The sequence below is a fragment of the Rhineura floridana genome, chromosome 19 (assembly GCF_030035675.1).
Source record: "Rhineura floridana isolate rRhiFlo1 chromosome 19, rRhiFlo1.hap2, whole genome shotgun sequence".
Classification (NCBI taxonomy): domain Eukaryota; kingdom Metazoa; phylum Chordata; class Lepidosauria; order Squamata; family Rhineuridae; genus Rhineura; species Rhineura floridana.
This window is the reverse complement of record NC_084498.1, coordinates 8,332,920-8,349,225: the sequence shown is the minus strand read 5'-3', so window position 1 is coordinate 8,349,225 and position 16,306 is coordinate 8,332,920. Positions and strand designations below refer to the sequence as shown.

Genomic DNA, 16,306 nt, shown 5'->3' with positions numbered 1-16,306 from the left:
GGTTGCCCAGAAGAGAATGTGACCCTCAGACTCCCCACCCCTTCCTTATAGGTTCAATATCAGTTGTTCTTGGATCAGTTCCCTCGAAAGGAGGACTGTGCCAGTTCTTTGTCGTGGAGAAGTCAAAGAGCGTGTGAATATGCCACTAGGGAAATCTCTGCTTTTGTTGTTCTGGATTAGGGATGGGGAACTGTCGGTCCGCAGGTTGCATCGTGCCCACAGCAGCCTTGTATCAGGTCCGCAGCTTCCTCCTCCACCTCCCCCCCCCGTACAGCAATTAGGCTTAAAAGGAAGATCCCATTGGTATCTTTTTCTCTCCTAACCTCAAGTGCTGCACAGGGGAGGCAGTTTTTGTTGAGATGGTAGCTTGGGAGGAACCCTTCCCTCCCCATGTCCTGCGATCCTGACACAACTTGCATCTTTGCACGGCATTTATAGGGGGGGGACTCCCATTGGCCCCATCCACTTTTGGCTTTGGCCTCACCTCCTCCCAGCTCTGGCCCTGGCCACCTCCGGTACGTGGCCCCCAAAGGAATACCGCTCTTGACATTAAAAAAGAGTTCCTCTCCCCTGCTGTTGATACTCATTTGCCCTAATTGTGGAGTCCCAGAACCCTTTTGAAAGCCTCAAGTCTGGGAGGTGTAGGCCCCAAAATGAAGTCTTTCAGGTTGGTAAGGGGAGGGGGAGCCTTTCCCATACTTTATTTGTTTTACATTGGGGCATGCAGCAAAATGTCGCTGCGTGGAGCGCTGCTGTTCAGGATTCCAGCTGATCCATTCTGTTCCCCCTTCCCTGAACAAGATCAAATGCACGCCATACATTTAAAGCACATGACTTTCCCCTAAAGAATCCTGGGAACTGTAATTTGTTAAGGTTGCTGGGAAGTGTCGCTTTGTGTGGGGAAAACTACGGTTCCCAGGATTCTTTGGGGGAAGCCATGTGCTTTAAATGTGCTCAAAATGTTTGACTTGGGCTGCAAACACAACAAGTATCCCATGGCCACAGCCATGTTGAGTCCCCCTTTCAGTCCACATTGGGCTCTTTTCCCCTCTTAGCGCTTCTCTTTGTAAATGCATTTTATTTATATATTTATATGTGGTATTTATATAGCTACCGCATGTAAGAAAGCAAATACAAATCTCTACAAATAAGAGATAAAACACACGAGGTGTTGGACTGGTGGCTTAAGGAATGTCAGGCTGGGATTCAGTTTGTGGGCCCTCCCCCTCTCATCAAGCTCTGACCAAAGTTGGGAACTGTAGAGAGACCAGTTGAGGAAACCAATAGGCTAGGAGCAGGTCAAGTGATTCTCCCTGAACCCTATAAAAGCTTCCTGATCAGGCTTTTTTAACTAATCAGAGATATCTGCTCTTGGTGGCTGCAAGCTGTCTTTGCTTTCTTCCTTTCCCACGCCCTACTCTCAGTTGCACAGGGGGATCCACCTCAGAAGGACATTGTTGTTCACTGATACCAGGAAGCCAAAAATCAAACTAAATTGCACCACAAATGAGAGAGGTCTTTACACAAGGTCTTTGTGGTGTCTACTCCTAGAAAGAATATTTCTCTGGACAGGAGGAAGCTGAAAAACAAAATATTGCTACTCACCCTCCTTTTCTTAGCCTATTTAACAGATAATTTAGAGCAATTGTAAAGCTATCCTATACAAACGCACACGGACACACATACATCCTAGGACTGCAAATTGAAAGGAAAATATCCCATCATCAAACAACTGCTGAAATCAAAGCAAATGCATCTGATAGTAGCACCCTTTTTTAATGTGCAACACTTCTGCAATATACTGCTAGGAATCTTTTTTATACACTCTTGGCAGTTGTTCTAGAGATTTTTCAATTTTATGTTGTGCAATTAAGCCACAAAGTCAAATGAATGCTAGATTGATGACTTGCTGGCTCATGTTTATCCTCCTATAGCCTTTTTCATTTCATTTTTATTTTCCCCCCTCTGTGCTTTTTGCACGCAGCTATGACAGCTCTGAATTCTGGGACTCAACCACTCGCAACCCAAACACTTTTCCAGAGGCAATCTTTTTTGCAATGTTATAGACAGGCAGCGAGCCAGCTTGGCAGCCAGAGGAACTGCTGTAAGTATATTCAGCTGGGAAAGCTTAAATTTCCATCCTGGATACAATTCATGGTCCATCCAGCTTCATGTGCGAGAGTAGCTGGGAAAGCCAAATTGGTGAGAGGGCTAATGGGCCCCAGAGCTTAGGTGAATTGGGTCCTGCCCCATGTTTTAAAACTGGTGGATGTTGTGGGCGTCTGTTCTGGTTCTGAACATAAACACACACACACTATTGTTCATCAGAGCAAGACTCAACCAGTCTGTCTCCAACAGTGACAAACCAGAAACTCGCAAGCAAAGCACAATAATTATTATTATTTATGTAAATTGTTTTGGGCCTTTGTTTGGGCTGAAAACCAAACCATCAAGTAGCAAAAATAAATTTAAAAAATCCTTAAACCCAACAAGGAGCAGACCTTTTTATAAAAACCTTCAATCCTATTTTAACAGCCACACATAATTATAATGCTTTCACTGCCTGTCCATCAGAGACAGGGCTCATCTCACCTCCTTTGGGAATGAAATTTCAGATCTGAAGTGCAGCCATGGAAAAGGGCCTTTGTGTTGCCACCAATCAAACCTTTTATTTATTTTATTTATTTATTTAATTTAATTTATATACCGCCCTAAGCCCGAAGGCTCTCTGGGCGGTGTACATAGCAGTGGGACAGCCTTTGCAGATGATTTCAGCCTGTAGTCAGGTATATACATATGGGAGGAGGTAGTCTTTCAGATAACCTGGCCCAAAGCTGTCTAGTGCTTCATCGGTAAGCACCAGACTATTGGAAGTGAGTGCAATTGATATAAGGCTGGTATAGTGATGGAGATAACCACCCTTGTTTTGCATGTCTCCAGCGTGTGGTAATCAGAGGAATACTGCTTCTGAGCATGGAGGTTCAGTTTGACTATAGTGGCTAATAGCCATTAGCAGACACAGATACCTTTAATATCACTATGCATGATCAGAACATGTTCTCTTTCCCTTGGTGCTATATAGCAGAAGACCACAAACTACTGGCCGGGAGATGCTGTCTGTTGTAGGGGTGAGGGAGAAGTTCAGTTTCCGTTCCCATTTAAAGCCGGATACATCCAATTCACACTTTGCAAAACAAAATGAAACAAAATGAGAAGCACAGCCATCCTTCAAAATTCAAACTTAATTGAATTTGGGGATGTAGTTCTCCAAGCAAACAATTTTTTTTTAAAATGCATATATCAGTGAAAGTGTACATAAAAATGAATATATTGGTGAAAATGTTTATATTAGGGAAAATCGCTTGCAAAATGTGTTCATTATTCAAAATTGCATAAAAACGTGTTTATTAGGAGAAATTCACACTAAAATGCTAAAAAAATTTCATGAGGATTTTTTTTAAAAAATTGTAAATTGCTGAAGAAATACAGAGGACCTAATTTAAGATTGGAAAAATGAGAAACTGAGGGAACTGAAATGGACAGATCCTTCCATCCCTAGTGTGTGGGCAGCAAATGTGTAAAATTGCATAAGAGGAGCCCTACTGGATCAGACCAAAGGCCCATCTAGTGCAGCATCTTGCCTCTGGCAGTGGTCAATCAGATGCCCCTGGAAAGCTCACAAGCAGGACATGAAGGCAATATTCTTTCCCCCCTCTGCAACTGGTATGCAGTGGTAGACTGCCTCTGAACCTGTAGGCTCCATACAGCCACCCTCCTGCTCCCCCATGAATGTGTCTAATCCTCTTTTAAAAGCCATCTAAGCTGTTGGCTGTCAGCATATGAAGGGATGGTGAGTTCCATGAAGGGATTTTTTGTCGTGTGAAGAGTTGTGCAATTAAGTTACAAAGTCAAATGAATGCTAGATTGATGACTTTCTGGCTCACATATATCATTCTACAGCCTTTTTCATTTCATTTTTTTATTTTCCCCTCCTCTCTACATCCAGCTTGTCTGCACTGTTCATAGATTGCATAAAGCCTCTATCACGCCCCCTGCACTTGTTTTCTCCCCCTCTAAACTAAAAAGCCTCCAAAACAGCCTTTCCTCCCCCCAGGGGAGGCTTCAGCCCTTCTGATCATTTGGGTTGTCCTTTTGCACAGCTTTTTCAGCTCTGAGATCTCCTTTTTTAAATGGGGTGAGGTTGTCATAAAGCCAAAGTGTTAATTTGGCTCTTTTTTATAGGCGCTATGTACCCTGGCAAGATGGTCTGTGCTCCGGCGCCTGGCTTGGCCAATTTTGTCTAGACTTCAACTCTCAATGGTGACATTCCACAAACTGCAAGATATTGATCATGTGCTCACTGTCCATATTGACATAATCTGCCCAACTCTCATTGAACTAATAAAATAAAATATAGCCTGACTTATCTGTGTTAAGGAATATGATAAAAACCTGGCTTGGATGTTCTCAATTTAGGATTTAAACCAACCAGCTCAATCCCAAACAGGACTGGCATCAGCACCCAGCATCCCTCGATGCTTACGTTTGCCCTAATCTCCCCTTGGTGGACAGCTACATGCCACCATTTTATATTTCCCACAGTGCCGTGCAGCAACTGGTGTAGTGTTGCTCTGGGGCATTCTGGGAAATGTAAAATAGCAGCTGAGTGAAGCTGGGTGACCACTTGGTTTCCACTGGATGAGTGTTACAGCCACTTGGAAGGCCCGCTGTCAGGTGAGGGAGCCCCTTAGCAGACACTATGCTGAGAGGTCTGTCAAGCCTGGAACCAGCCCTTCTCCCAAAACGTCTGCCCACCGGATTATAACGTGATCCGGTCCTCAAAATCTCATGGGATTGTGTGTGCATACACTTCTAAATCTGCTTTGAATTTGTGGGCAAGAATATACCAGTCACTTGCATAAAGAGCCTCTTTCAGTTCTCTAGCAGGCTCAGTGTTGCTGAAGGCTTCGTCTCAGATAGGAAATGTGAGGTGGAGCAACAGCTTAGGGCTGCCACACTTTGAACAACTGCCTGAGGCATGCCGCTCTTTGGCCTTCACCACCCTAGTGCAAGCATTGTGCAGTTTTGGTGACAAGTAGAAGTACCTCCTCCAATCGCCACCAGATGTGCAGGTTTCCTGGAGATGCTCCTCTGGGGGGGCACCATTTTGTTTTCTTATGCTATACAGGAGTGGGATGCACAGCACCATCTTGGAGGCGCTTCTACTGAGAGAGGAAGAGATGGAGCTGATGGTGATAGTGATGTTGGTGGGGCTGGTGTTGAATGAGCCTTTTCTCTCCAGGCAGAGAGAAAAGCCTAAGGCTGGCCATGCTAGGCAGCACTCAAAATAATTTCGTGACTGCCAGTCCTGATCTGAAACTGAGAGATGCATGCCTTGGGGGGGGGGGAGGAAGAATAAATAAGTCCAGGCATAATTCTCCCACAAGCAAAGGACACCAAGCATGTCTGCCTGCTAGCACTTTTATGGTATCTCTGCAAATGTTGACTGCCTGCTGCTGCGGCATTCCTCTCTGGGGGGCTCTCAGGGCCGCTGCCTCGCCTTTCTTTTGCCGTCATCGTCCTCCGTAAAAGAAAGCTGGCAGAGTTAGACAGCTGTGCATCCCAGATGTCAAGCTGATGGAGATGAATACATAGATGGCTTGCAGCAGTCTAATGACTGGACTTCTCGCTGATTCCCTCCCCCTCAACTCTCTCTCTCTCTTTTAAGGTTCCAGAATAACTTCTGGCAGATGGGAATCTGGTGAACAGTTCCATCCCCAACTCCTCTGTTTTCCTTCCCTTGGGTTCCTATTTCAGACATATTCTAGCATGCCTTAGAAAATTATTTTTCCCAACGCCATGTCTGTTTTGGGTCGGCAGGCTAATACCACCTTTTTCTTTCCTTTTTTGGAGCAAGAAACATGAGAAGAAATCAGATCAAAGGCCCATGTAGTCCAGCATCCTTTTCCCACAGCAATCAGATACTTTTGGAACGCCCAAAGCAAAGTCTCGATGCAAAAGCCCTCTACTGCTGTTGTTCTCTAGCAACTGGTATCCTGGAGACTGTATGCAACCATCACCCAGCTACTAGCCATTCATAGCCTGATCCTACATGGATTTATCAAACCCCCTTTCAAAGTTGTCCCAAGGTAATGGCCATCGCTACATCTTGTGGCAGTAAGTTCCATAGTGTAACCATGTGCCTGAGTTTCCCACCATCAGCTTAATAGGTGACTCCAGGTTCTAGTATTATGAGAGTTGAAACCCACTTTCTGCACACTGTGCGTAGTTTTATACACCTCTAATCATTCCACCCTTAACCTGCCTTCTTTTCCAAACTAAAAAAGGCCCAAATCTAATGTTTGCTGGGACGTGTGCTCCTCTTTAATGAGGAACTTGCTTTCTGCATCCAAAAACTGGATGTGAACCCCTAACTGGGGTAGCTTCCCGCAATCTTCAGCAGGACCTTGTCTTCTGGCTGTAGTTCATGCATCCCAAACCGAATCTTTGTGAAGGAGCAAACAGAGTCCTGTTCTAGCCAGGCTGAGAGAACACATGAGGTGGTGGGCAAGATTTCTCAGCCTGAGTCTCCTGTTTTGTATAAATTGGATTGTCTTATTGCATATTTTAGTTATGAATGCTTATATTTGAACATTGTAATGGGATTGCTTTACTGTGTATTCTGGATGTTCATATTTTGATGATGGTGTAATTGGTTTTTATACTTGTAACCCACTTTGGAAGCCTGTTTTGGCATTAAGCAGTAATTTAATTTATATACTGCTTATTGCCAAAATAGGCCTCCCAGCCACGTATTAAAATCAGTTATGCTAAAATTGCAGGACCGGGGACAGCTTCCTGGGGGGACTTACAGGACCAGCTCCCTGGAGTTGCCGGTGTTGATCCCAAAGATCCCCATCTCAATCTGTTCCCAAGTAGGTCATGCTGAGTATTTACTGTCAAGGAAAGGCTCAGAGTGGATGAAGGTCCAGTGAGCAACACCCTGTTTCCCTTCAGCCTTGCCTTGTCTTTGCTTGTGTGTGGTGGCTGAGCTTGGATCCAGGTGGGACATGCCCCCCCCTCTCTCCCCTCCCCCCCCAGTGAGTCTGCAGTCCCATGGGGGCAGGTGGACCAGGAGGAGGAGTGGAGCTGTGTTCTTGCCTTTTGCTAGGGATCTCGCAACATGGTATACAGGGAGAGTTGATGGGGAAAAGGGGGTGATGGTGTTTGTGCTCCCAGCTTGTTTCATAAATTTCTTCTTCTAGTTCATTTTTCCCCTCCCAGATATTTTGTTAGACTGCTCTCACATTCTTGAGCAGATGGCTTGAATTCTTTCTTTCTTTCTTTCTTTCTTTCTTTCTTTCTTTCTTTCTTTCTTTCTTTCTTTCTTTCTTTCTTTCTTTCTTTCTTAATAGCAGGGGAAAATGCATGGCTGTATATTTGTTCTGAGAACTCTAAGCAAGATGGGATTACATGGGGTTTGCCAACCCAAAAGACTGGCAGAGACTATCTGGAGGAAAACTTGCTCTCTTACTTTGACATTCAACACAGCATTGTTAATGAGGGACCTGGCTTGGTTTTGTTTTGTTTTTGCAGGGGTGTCATTAGTTAGAAACTGGCACAGTGGTTTCCTTATCTCAAGAGGAACCGTCATCAAACTGTAGTCTCTCTCCTCCTCACTCCCCTGGACTGGAAAGATTTTTTTCTCTCTTTTAGCATTAACCAGCCTGAAATAAAACACACACACACGCAAAGCTGCCAGTTTGTTCCTAAACTGGAGCTTGAGGATTTGATGTCTTAAGACATGCTTGGGTTACTAATGCTGTGACTGGCCTGGATTTTGAGTTAATTACATTTGACATCGTGCTATGAGTTGCAAGGGACACACGTCACGCATCTGTCTCTGATGGAGGCTGTTTAAATCTAGATGAATGATCCCTAATGTGGCCAGGTCTAAATTAAAAAACAAACAAAACCCTCCAACAACAGTCCTGTCCTACACATTTTTGACCAATGTGTGCCTGCTGCAGACAGTAACAAGGGGAAAAGCATACTTTGGATTTAGAGAGAGTGCATGTACGTCAGGTGTGAGGAACCTGTGGCCCTCCATATGTTGCTGAACTACAACTCCCAACAGCCCTAGCAAGCATGGCCAATGGCCAGGGAGGATGGGAGTTGTAGTTCAGGAACATCTGGAGGGCCAAAGGTTCCCTACACCTGATATATGATGCAGGAGGAGGCATCTTGGGACGGAGTGACCCTTCTATGGGAGGGAGTGAAGTGGCAATGCCTCTTCTAAGGTGGTGCTTGCAATCTGGTTTTAATAAGTACTTTAACTTAAAAAAAGATTAGCTTTTGAAAAAGTGTCTTGCTTGATTGAATCAAGGTGCCTTCCACTCTTTCCTTGAACCCGTCTAGCTCAGGCTCAAAAATCAGCCAGTGACAAGTAAAGAATCACCTCTGAGGCAGGAAACCTTTTGCAAAAGAACTGTTTTCCTGCGCACCTGGCTGCCTCATCCATTTCTATGCAGCTTATAGGCCCTGCATTTGCTTCCTCAAATTGCCTCATTTGTCTGTGGGACCTCAGTCAGGTTATGGATGTTCTTTGCTTTGGATGCAGTCCTTTGTATCTGCAGTTTTTGTATTTGGATCCTTTTCCCCGCTAAGTGTTCACTGTGCTATGCCCCCCTCCTTTTTTTTTCTTTTTGGCATTTCCAGCTAGTTTGTTTATGAAAACAATGGAATATACATGTCCAGTTTTTCATTGGATGTTCAGAATTGCTCTACCTTGCATTTCCTCCTTATGCAAAGTTGAACTATTTTTAATTGGGATGGAGGAGGAGAGGCTGTGATAGTGAATGCAAGTTTAATGGAGGGGAAATGCGTTGCTTGAGTGCAGAAAGGCAGTTTTGCCAAAGGTGTGGGCAGCTCAGTGATGCATTGCAGACAGTCCCTGCATTTTAACAAAACTTCAGCTTTTCTGTAGTGAATTGTTCTACCACTGTAATGTGTCTAAAATTAATCTGTTGGGTTGACCAGCCTCAGCTACTGCTTCTTGGGCTCAACCCTTCCCAGCCCTTTAACCTGAGCTCTCTCACAATTTTCACCCTTTCTGAATTGGGGAAACGGACGCTGCCATGGGCATTTGGTTTTCCTGTGCCCAGCTTCAGGGTTTTGGGGTCCCTCGGTGGATCGCTGTGATAAAGCAGCTGCAATTTTTAAAAGGCTTGTGACTCACCCAGTGATTTGGGCAGATGCTGAAGTCATGACAACTGCCCCAATGTGATTTGAAATCTCCCTGTGTTACTTGGCTAACTTGCTTGCTCCCGTATGAAAAGGGTTGTGTGACTCATCCATGTTGCTTGAGACAGGAATCTAATTTTGAATTGACACTAATATTTAGCATTTGTAAAGTGCATTTCCTGCACCTTTATCTTCAGTTGGGAAGACAGATGGTAGGTTTGAAGAGACTTGAGAATGGTTTGAGACATGTTACTTCCCACTTCTGCACACATCCATCACCTCTAGTCAAACAGGTTTTGCAGGCTTTTGAAAGAAAACATAAACCTTTCATGCCAGATGGGGTCTGTGGGCTGGTGTAGGTTGGAAAGCAATCCATCAGCCTAATAGGCTGGTATCAGTTCAAGTTCATTCTTTGTCCTCTAGTTGCTGATTTTACCAATCTGGTTCCCTCCCTCCCGAAAAAATATTGATATTAATATTGATATTTTAAAAGGAAATATTGATAAATTGGAGGAAACAATGATAAAAATATCAATATTAATATCAATACTTTAGACACAGCCATGAAAAATCACTACACAAAAATCCGATCTGCAACAATAGCAAAAAATCTAATTAATGAAAAATTTGGTACCAAATCTGAATTGGGCAGAATTCTAGCACATCCCTACAGTTTATGCAGTATGTCAGTGGGATGAGTATGAGCAGCGGTCCCTTTCAGCTGTGTAAGAAACCTCCGTCTTATATAAATCGTAGTCCAGCCCATCCTTTGCCAACCTGGTGATGTTTTGAAGTACCACCCCCATCAGCTCCAGCCACCGTAGAATTCTGAGAAACTGCAGTCTGTTCCCTTTCATAGACACAGGCATCCCTAGGTCCCATCACCCTTAGCCTGGTGGGGGTGGGCAGGAGGTATGCCCCTTGCCTGGTTTTGCTATTCAGAATATCCCTGGGTGGTCCTGTGTCAAGGAGCAATCAGCTAACAATTAGCTCTCAAGTAGACCCGTAACCTGACCCTCTCCCACAGCTAACACTCATTTGTCAAGCCCAAGACTCTGGCCAGATGTTGCCTTAAGACAATCCACAATGATATTCCTGTTCACAGAAATCTGAAAGCAAGGCCCATAATAATGGGTGGTATTCAACACTAGTCATACTCAGAGTAAACACGTTGAAGTTAGGTTCATTAATTTCAGTGGATGTACTCTGAGCAGGATTTAGTTGACTACAACCCAGGGTGGTTGTTTTTTGTGACCAGATTGTGCCTTGCTGGTATGTATGTATGTATTGTATTGTATTGTATGTATTTATTTATTTAAAAGCACCTCTCTCACACACACATTTGGGGAGAAGGCAGTGTTTAAAGCTAGGGTAGATAGCGAAGAAGATGAGGTTCCTGCATCTTTAATAGTTGTGTGGAAGAGGGAATTTCAACAGGGGGAGCTTGCCATCCAAGGAGGATGCCCTACTTTACATTCTGTTTGCAGGTGTCCTCTCTTTGGATGGTGTAAAGGTGCATACACATACGTTTAAATCACACACACCCAGCAAAAAAAATCCTGGGAAATACAGTTTACCCCCTCAGAGAACTACAATTCCTAGCACCCTTAACAAATGACAGATCCTAAGATTCTTTGGGGGAAACCATGTGCTTTAAATGTATGGTGTATATGCAGCCCTAATCCAGTTTAATGATGAAGAACCCTAAAAAGAGAGAGCAGGGGAGATCTTGAAATTGCCCATCAACAGTTAGCATATGGACAGCATAGCCTTCCCCAGTTCCTCTATAGCCAGATGGATTGTATTTGCATTTATGCCTCTTGAAAAAAAGCAGGAGCCCTGTCCTTTTTGGCATTTGATCACTGTTGCTTGAACCGTTCTTTAGCAGAATAGCTACATCACAAACTCAGGGCTCATTCATGCCATTCATTCAAACAGCAGTTTGACTGTCATGGCTTCCCCCAAAGTATCCTGGGAACTGTAGTTCACCCCTTACAGAGGTACAGTTCCCAGCATCCTTAATAAATTACAGTTCCCAAGATTCTTTGGGGGAATCCAAGTGCTTTAAAATGTATGATTTGGATGTGTTTTCATTCACATAATACCTGTACAATCTTTGACAGACTTACTGACCTGCAAATAGAGATGTGGGAGAAATCTGATTCAGTTTGCTTTTAAAGCTGAATCAAGTCAAATTTGCACTCTCCAAAATAGTACGAGAACTGAAACACAACCATCCTTCAAAATTATCCAGTTTTGCAGTACAGTTCTTCAACTAGCCAATGTTCACAAAAATGCACATATTAGGGGGAAGTGTGCATAAAAATATGTATTATTGAAAATAAGATACAAAAAATTATGTGAGGAGAAATTGCTTGCAAAAATTGTATACATCAGTCAAAACTGTATCCAAAATGTGTGTATTAGGAGAAATTCACACTCCAATGCTGGAGAGCTTTCTTGGTATATGCCCACCCACAGCACCACTGGGCAGATGTGGATACAACTCCCCATTGCTGGGACCACCTGCATCTGTTTTCAAATAGATACACTCTGGGGTAATGCAGAATCAATCTGCAATGAGCTTTTATTTTTGGAATAAAACCAGCTTCTGAAGAAGCACTTTTCAGAAACAAAAACTATGCAATAGATCTAGATTGTGTATGGACTATATTGAGAAAAACAAGTACTCAGTCTCCATTGATTCTAGAATAAAATGCTATGTTTACGCCGCCTAACCCTAACTACATTTGTTCACATTCCTCCCCCTGGCTTCTCCCTTTGTTCACTTCTGTTGGAATCAGTGAGACTTTAAACATCTTTGGTTTTGTTGTTGGATCATAGCCTGTGATTCTTGCAGTTCAGTTTCCTAATGAACCTGCCATCATTAACAGTAACATCATTCCTAAGTGATAATAAAATGTCACGCTCGCTAAACTGGAGAATATTATAGTGTGAAAGATGTGCCTCTGGTTATTTGGTCTTGGGTGTTTTCGTGAGTTTGCTCTTTATAAGCAACAGGTTCTAGCGAGTGTATTGCTGTCAGACTTTGGATTTCATATCCAAGCAAGCTCCGTACCTTTCATTTGCAGCAAAATACATCTCAGCTATGTATGGAAACAAAAGTGTTCTCAGCCGGTTGTAAATGTTGTCTAACTTGACTGCCTTTGAAAGGTCGTTTTGGAAACTGTAATCTTCAGTAAACAAGATATAGATTTAAAGCCCAAGATCTGATGATGATTGGCTTGTGTTAACATGAAGGCGGACTTTTTTGCTGGTAGCACCAGTATTATGGGATGCTCTCCATGAGAGGCACCATCAGTATTGGCATTCCGCTGGTTCTTTAAGACTAACCTTCTGATTTAATTGTTTGAACTGCTGTTTGAAGTGTTTTAATTGTTATGCTGGTTTAATGGGCTTGTTTTATTGTACATTTTAATTATCGATGTATTCATTTTTTATGGAATTGTTTTATTGTGTGTTTTAATTATGTGTGGATATGTTTTTGTAATTGGTTTTACACTTGTAAACTGCATAGAACATTTGGCAAGTAAGCAGTATATAATAGCAATAGTAATAATAATAAAATATCATCATCATACTAGGGAGGGATGGGAGAGAAATTCAGTTCAGTTTGCATTTAAAGCTGAATCTGTCAAATTTTATCCTTCCTCCCAGCAGGAGCCCAGGGCGGCAAACAAAAGCACTACAAACTTTAAAACATCATAAAAACAAACTTTAAAATACATTAAAATAAAACATCTTTAAAAACATTTCTTAAAAAAAAGCTTTCAAAACATCTTCTAAGATTAAAAACATTTTTAAAAAGGTTTAAAAACATATTAAAAAGCAATTCCAACGCAGACTGGGATAGGTCTCAACTTAAAAGGCTTGTTGAAAAAGGAAGGTCTTCAATAGGCGCTGAAAAGATAACAGAGATGGCACCTGTCTAATATTTAAGGGGAGGGAATTCCACAGGGTAGGTGCCGCCCCACTAAAGTCTGTTTCCTATGTTGTGCAGAACGGACCGCCTGATAAGATCTGCAGGAGGCCCTCACCTGCAGAGCACAGTGATTGACTGGGTATATGAGAGATAAGATGGTCTTTCAGGTATCCTGGTCCCAAGCTGTATTTTTACCTAAATTTTGCAGTGCAGTTTTCCAACCACCAGTGTTTTAAAAAATGCATATGTTAGGGGAAAGTGTGCATAAAATAGATGTATCAGTGAAAAGTAAGATTCAAAAAATGCATTATGTGAGGAGAAATTGCTTGCAAAGATGTATACATTAGTGAGAACTGCATACAAAATGTGTTTAATAGGAGAAATTCACACTAAAATGATGGAGATTTCCATGGGGATTTAAACAAAAAACGGCAAACTGCTGAAGAAATATAGAGAACCAAATTTAAGACTGAAAAAAACAAGAAAGCAAGAGAATTGAAATTGACAGATCCTGCATCCCGTGCCTTCCAGGGCTGGCCCAAGACATTTTGCTGTCTGTGGAAAAGGACAATATGGCATCCCCCCCCCTTCCACTTCTATATCCAGAAGCTGACTAGAGTGGCAGTTGAATCTTACTTCATCACAGGCAACAGGACTCTGCACCTGAGGGGGCAGCTTAGGGTTGCAAGATAGGCTGGGTGGCACACACAGATATCTCCTCCAATATCTCACTGCTTCTCTCTGTCTCCTAGCAACTGCCACCTCAGGTCGTGGCTCCCTCTGCCAGCTGGTAGGGCTGGCCCTGGGCCTTCACATGCTCTGGTTGCAGCATGCGATTTTCCTCTCCTGAACGTGTAAATGAGACCTTACATCTCTTCCCTTAGGAATAGGCAAAGTCTGCTTCTACATGCAACACTTTCTTTTGTGTTTAGTTAAAGGCCAGCTTTCTGTCCACTTTTCAAGCTGTGCTGTTTCCTGTGTTATTGATAGACTGTCTGGGGAATCTGATAGGAAAATATTGCTCGTTGAAACGACGCTGTAGATCAATCGCCAGCACAGATTAGGCAGAGGGAAGAACCAGATCGAAGACGTGTACTCAGTCATTACCCCAGCTCTGTCAGAACTCTGCTAGGCACAGAGATTGTTTTGAGATATATAATGGAAAGTCCCTTGCAGCCAGCCTTTTTTGATTAAACCCTTCCCTGTGCTTATCCTGAGTGGGGAACAAATTAGTTGGGACCTTCTCAACCTCTGATGATGGCTTTGGGTAGCCCACCTCTGTGCATCTAGGCACTGATTAAAGGATTGTTGGTTTGGATATTAGTCAGCAGAGAGCATGTAGAATTGCTTCTGCCTGCTAAGTCCCCCCTGCTTTCTTGGTTTATTATCCAGTGATCGATGGAGAGAGACTATTGGAAGTAGAGGTTTACCCGGGACTGTGTCCAGATCAATGCTCTCATTGTGTATAATTTTTTCTTCTTCTTTTGTTCCTTGCCGTCCCTGTACTTATTTATCAGCGTATCCTTGGTCATACTTCCTTCTGCAATTGCAGGAGTAAGTAATCAAACTATAAAAACAACCTGTTTTCAATACAGGCATCATTAAAATCACAAATGAAAGACCACCAGCAGACAAAACCTGTTCAAAGCACAGTGCACTAACATTAACCAAATGCAGACTGGAATAAAGTATTTAAAAATCCCCCTCAAAGCCAGCAAAGAGGAAGCCATATATACTTCACCAGGAGAGGTTATTCCAAAAATGTGGAGCCATCACAATAAAGGCCCTGTCCCTGCTACTCCCTCATCTGGCAGCTCTTACCAGTCGACCAGAGAGCAGGATCTCACATGCTGAACTTAAAACTGGGGCAGGCTTGTATGGGTGCAGGCATCCCTTCAGATAACCTGGTCCCAAACTGTATAGAGCTTTAAAGGCTAATATTAGCACCTTCAATTGCTTTAAGATTAAAAAAAAGAAGGGAAAAAAGAAAGGCTCACTCTAATGTGTGTGTGTGTCCATATGGTTCTTCATACTTCTTACATTTTTGGTTGAGCTTAGATTCACTAATTTCAGGCGGAACTAAATATTCCAAGAGAGATGGAGCTGCCACCACTCTGTGTCATTGGTCATGTCTAGTCCGGCCCTGGTCCATGCTGCTTCCCTGGCCATTTGCATGGTTGATGACCTGGAAGCTGCAGCTACTGCAAAATGCAGTGGCTCGATTGCTCACTGGGGCAGAATATTGCCAACATGTTATGCCACTGCTGAAAGAATTGCACTGACTTTCAGTTAGCTACAGGGCTAGGTTCAAGGTGCTGTTTGGTATATAAAGCTCCATACAACTTTGGATACCTGAAAGACTGTCTTACCCCTTATATTACCTAGTCAATCACTGCGCTCTGCAGGTGAGGGGCTCCTGCAGATACCATCTTATCAGGAGGTCCGTTCCACACAACATAGGAAACAGACCTTTAGTGTTGTGGCACCTGCCCTTTGGAATTCCCTCCCCATAAATACTAGACAGGCGCCATCTCTGTGGTCTTTTCAGCACCTGCTGAAGACCTTCCTCTTCCAACAAGCCTTTTAAGTAGAGACCTGATCCAAGTCTGCATCTGTGTTGCAATTGCTTTTATATGTCTTGTTTGTGTTTTTGCCACCCTTTGGGAAGAAGGGCAGAGTATAAATTCAATAAATAAATGGGGCAGAAATGCAGCTATCATAGGCTTAACTGATTGTACAATCAAAAGTGCAGTTTTGCTTGGAGGGGGAGTGAGGAAGGGCTGCTTCCTAATTTAGTGTAAGTAGAAGACCTGCTGGGACACATAAAGACATGCTTTGGCTCTCTCCTGCTGCATGTGTGTTTTCAGATACATATCTCTAGTTTTGTATACCAACCAGAAGCAGAGGTCCTCACAGCTCTTCCCTTGTTTCACAATCTGAAAATATTCTGAAAGCCCATAAATTATTTAGAAGCGATTAGAGTCTGGATTTCAGGTCAGTGTCGGTGTAGGCAGTGATTTGCAGCAGCAGCAGCAGCAACAAGACTAGATCTTGGGTTTATAAAGCAAAGAGGGGGGGGAGAAGTTGAATGCACTGTAGAAAAAGCAAGCGAGGAATCTG

General features: G+C 43.1%; 1 protein-coding gene across 11 annotated transcripts in view; it reads left to right on the top strand.

Annotated features, from left to right (window-relative positions):
- The window catches only part of PITPNM2 (phosphatidylinositol transfer protein membrane associated 2), a 317,406-nt gene that overhangs the window by 121,497 nt on the left and 179,603 nt on the right, over positions 1-16,306 (top strand). Inside the window, exon 1 of one of the 11 annotated variants that reach the window (XM_061603248.1) lies at positions 2,042-2,104. The exons of the other annotated variants lie outside the window; for them this stretch is intronic. The gene's annotated coding sequence lies outside the window, so the exon portion shown is untranslated. Of the gene's footprint in view, positions 1-2,041; positions 2,105-16,306 lie in introns of those variants that run through there. 11 annotated transcript variants of the gene reach the window in all.